General features: G+C 47.4%; 1 pseudogene; it reads right to left on the reverse strand.

The window, feature by feature from the left end:
• Nucleotides 1-2,875: 2,875 nt before the first annotated feature.
• Nucleotides 2,876-4,846, reverse strand: LOC120698678 (annotated as a pseudogene).

Genomic DNA, 4,846 nt, shown 5'->3' on the forward strand with positions numbered 1-4,846 from the left:
CCGCGCCGTCGGCCACGCCCGCCAGCCCCGCCCGCCGAAGCGCCCGCACCCGCGCCCGCCGAAGCGCCCGCACCCGCGCCCGCCGACGCGCCCCCGGCCGCCGCTGCCGCGCTGTCGGCCCCGCCCGTCGACGTACCCCCGCGCTCCACACCGTGCGGCCAGCGCGGACGCGCCCGCTGCACCCGCGGGCGAAGTAGCAGAGACGCCCGAGGAGGCGCAGGCGATGGGGCGGCGACGATTGACGAGGAGGCAGTCGACGCCCGACAGGGGCACGGGGTGAGTGGGAAATGAGGGTAGGGTTGGGGAGCCGGGAGCGCCTGGCCGCCTAGGAGCTGGCTTTGGCCTGTCACCTGTGGGCTGGGCTGGCTTGACGCCTTGACCATTAGAGTTAGCGGGTTGTTGTCGGGCCAGCTTGCTAACTTCATGTCGGGCCGTGCCAGCCCACAGGCTGGGGTGCCGGCCCAAGCCCGGGCACAGCGGGGAGTGGGCCGGGCCGTACTTGGGCCGGGCCAAATTGGTCGTGCTTTGAGCGGGCCAATGGGCTGCGGGCTGCATCGACATCTATACGTGAGGCCGAGCTCGCTTTGTCCGTGGCGTCCTCACTGCGGGCCGTGGGGGCTGGGGCCTGGGCGGCAGCGGGCTGGGCTGGAGCCTTCCTGGAGAAGAAACGAAGGAGCCGCAAAATTTTGACCGAGCTGGGCCGTATCTTCCAAGCGAAAGGCGAAGAGGCCTGTAGTGCTTGAGCTGGGCTTGGCCTAATAGGCCTTTGAAACCTCATAGTTCTATGGTTTTTCTTTTCCTGATTCTCTTGGGGGGGGGGGGGGGGGGGGTAAATTGGGGATATCTTCTGCTCCTGAAATAAACTCTTGGAGACTAATCAGTTGCTCTGCTCCAGTTTCTGTCCAAAAGCTCAGGAGCCCTCCCACGCATGATGTGGATAACTTCATGATTAATTGGAGTAGGTGACACGTTGAGACAGTCCTACACTCCTCCAAAATCTTGCCACAAAGAAAGAAATCACGAACTCTGTGTTCTGAATTGAGAAGAAGAAGAAGAAGAAACACAAACCAAAACTCGGTTTTAGTTACAATAACATCAAAGACTCATCATGATTTACAGTTAGAAATAAAGCATTTTAGGTTCGGCTCGAGCCTGCCGGGCCACATCTGTCTATAATGTAAAGTCGTGCTCACTTATAGAAAACCTACTGAAAAATTTGCGTCCGCCTAAGCCCGGCCCAAAGATTAATTTAATTATTTTTAACTAAAAATAGTAGGAAGCGAGCCCAGCTTGAAAATTGGGTCCGACCATACTCAAGGCCTCATGGGGCTTGGTGTCCCGCGTGAATTTTCGGCTAGAAACAAACTTGATTTTCTCGGCCCGGTCCAAAGAAATGTTGACGTCTATTTAGAATAGTCCGGTGCATCGTAAAAATAGTTGACGTCTATTTAGAATAGTCTGGTGCGTCGTAAAAATATATAGTCATTTTTACATTTTGTTACATTCTCATATGCTTACATTTTGTTAGTTCTTTTAATGACGAATTGTAATAGTCGGGTCTTGTTCTAACATTTCAGATTCAACATCGTGCTTCTTCCTCCTGCACCTGACCTCTTTCATGCATAGGCATGACCCGCGCCTAGCCTAGCCTAGCCTCCTACCTTCATCCCCTCAACGAGAGGCCGCCACCAAGCAAGTTCGTCCTGGTCCCTAACATGCAGCCGTATCAGTGACAGCTGGACTCGGAGCCACGCACAGTGACACGCGCAGGCTCTGTTTAGATACGACCCGTAAACCCGTAAAAAAAAATATCACATCGAATATTTCGACATATGCATGAAGTACTAAATGAAGTCTATTTATAAAACTTTTTGTATGGATGGGCTGTAAATCGCGAGACGAATCTAATGAACCTACTTAATCCATAATTTGCAACATTGATGCTACAGTAACCATCCGCTAATTATTAATTAATCATAGATTAATTAGCGTCATTAGATTCGTCTCGCGATTTACAACTCATCTGTGCAAAAGGTTTTATAAATAAACTTCATTTAGTACTTCAAATTATTAAGATTCTTTTGAAAATTTTTTTGCAATGGAACTAAACACGACTGCAGTAAGTTAGGGTAGTCCTAACCCGGAAACCAGACATCAGTCTCCATACATGCCACGTCCACTAAAAACTAGCTCAATAGACCATAGTCCTCACCGCAGAAATCATCCATGCCTGTGTTTAGATCCCCACCACTCCTCCAAACTTTCCAAACATTCCATCACATCGAAATCACATCGAATCATTAAATATAGCAAATGACGCATGCATGGAGTACTAAATGTAGATAAATAAAAAAACTAATTGCATAGTTTTGATGTACGTTGCGAGACAAATCTTTTGAGCCTAGTTAGGTCATGGTAGGACAATATTTACCACAAACAAACGAAAAGTGCTATAATGTGCTACAATACATTTTTCAACGCTGCAGTGTTTTTTCATGGGAACTAACGCACAGCCCATGTAGATTTCATACTGCGAGCCGCCCGCGGCGAGTAAATGCACGCTCCTCCCGATGACGAGCGAGTAAATGTGCGCTCTCCGAGCATATAGGTCTTATTGGAGGAAACGGCGACCAGCCCCTAAGGCCAGTCAGTTTCATACTGCGATTTCCAAGGATGCCACATCATCTCAGGAGAATGAAACTGGTGAACGAAACTGGGACTCCCAGTGCACAGTTTCATTTCACATTTTCTTAAATTATCCATAACATTTACTGCTAGCATAATATGGTGATCTAGTGCTCCCGCAATTGTGTGGCCACATGTATTTGTGAAATGGATACACGAATGTGAAATATGGTCAACCAAGCCCACGACAGCATAGATGTAAAATATATTATATATATGATATCACAGACTCTGTTTCGACGGGCATAGATATATAAAATATATTACATATATGATATCACAGACTCAAGATATGTTTCGACTGGCCCTCGACCTTTGCCAAATATGCTCAACCAAGTCCTTCTTAAGTTGTTTATGAGTTGAAATATCTCGAATATCAGCATCCTTCTCTAGCACTCTTTCAAATGGGACGTAATCTTCTGGGGAGAATTCTGGTGCTTCAACGGTCATCGTACTTGGAGGCTCATTCAAATCAAGATTCTCTTCAATGTCCTCTGGTTTTTCATCTTCAACGATCATATTGTGAAGTATGATGCAAGCTAGCACAATTTTCTCAAGATGTCCCCGATCATATAAACGAGCTGGCCGCTTCAATATGCAAAATCGGCGGCGCAAGACACCAAATGCTCGTTCAATATCCTTTCGCTTTGATTCTTGCTGTTGTGCAAATAACTTGTCCTTCTCGGTGATGGGTAATGATATTGTCTTCACAAATACGGCCCATTCTGGGTAAATTCCATCTGCAAGATAATAACCTCTGTTGTACTGATTCCCATTGACCATGTATTGCACCCGAGGAGCTTCACCTTTTAATTCTTTCATAAATAGAGTTGATTGGTTAAGAACATTGATATCATTATTAGAACCAGCAACTCCAAAGAACGCATGCCAAATCCAAAGGTCATGAGAGGCCACGGCCTCAAGTATTATGGTTGGGACTTTTTGATCACCACGAGTGAATTGGCCCTTTCATGCTACTGGACATCGCTCCCAGTGCCAGTGCATACAGTCAATGCTCCCGAACATGCCAGGAAAACCTCGACTCTCACCAATCTTGAGCAAACGCTCAACATCTTCTACAGTAGGGCATATCAAATAGAATTCACCAAAAACTGCAATAACACCTTCGACAAACATCTTCATTGCCTCTAATCCAGTACTTTCACCAATCTTTAGATGTTCATCTAGATGATCTGCGGCACTGCCATTAGCTAATTGATGAATAGCCGCTGTACATTTCTGCAATGGTGTTAGACCTTGACGATGAAGAACATTCAACTGTGTAGTGAAATAATTGGACCATTTGCTTAGCTCAGAAATGATGCGTAGAAACAGTGGCCTTGACATACGAAATCTCCGACGGAAAATATTGGCAGGATACAATCGATTATCTGAGAAATAGTCATCTACTAGAAGTTGATGATACTGCTCCCTTGGCCTTTTGATATACTTCCTCGGACCACTTCGAGGATCATATACCACTTCTTGGAGAGCTTCGATGCTACGCTTCAGAATTTTGGTTGCTTCGCCGACGACGTCATCTATAATTTCCTCCTCGGCTAGGAAGTCATCAAAGGAGAAATCATGGAGGTCGGTGGTGTTGCTCGGTGTTGCTTGGTGTTGTAACAAATTAACATAACGAACCCTAAAATGTACATAAACAATTTGTTCAGATTCAGATTGTTGGCAGAAATTTGCAGTGGTACCCTAAAATAGCATAGTCTAAAATCATGAAAAGTACATACATGACTGTTCTTACTACCACAAATTTCAGGAAAGACATGAACACATTTAGTAACATTTCCTACATAAGATTTGACCATAAGTAACAAAGCAATTGAAGAACTTTTAGATCTGTGAAATTGAAGAACCAACAACCAATTTCTACTGCAAAAATCAAAGAACAGGAGACACACCAGGGAGCCACCGGCGACGGCGGCGGCGCCGCAGTAGGAGCCACCAGCGCTGGCATCGCAGCCGGAGCCGTCGGCATCTTGCTGCTCCGTCAGCAATCGGCCCGAGCGCGGGGTCGGCAGCGCGAGCGCGGGAGCGGAGGGAGAGGCGAGCGGGAGCGTGGGCGTGGGAGCGGAGGACGAGGAGGCGAGCGCAAGCACGGGCTCGGCGAGCGCGGGAGCAGGCAGGCGAGCGCGAACGCGGGAGT

Source organism: Panicum virgatum, chromosome 3K (genome assembly GCF_016808335.1).
Source record: "Panicum virgatum strain AP13 chromosome 3K, P.virgatum_v5, whole genome shotgun sequence".
Classification (NCBI taxonomy): Eukaryota; Viridiplantae; Streptophyta; class Magnoliopsida; order Poales; family Poaceae; genus Panicum; species Panicum virgatum.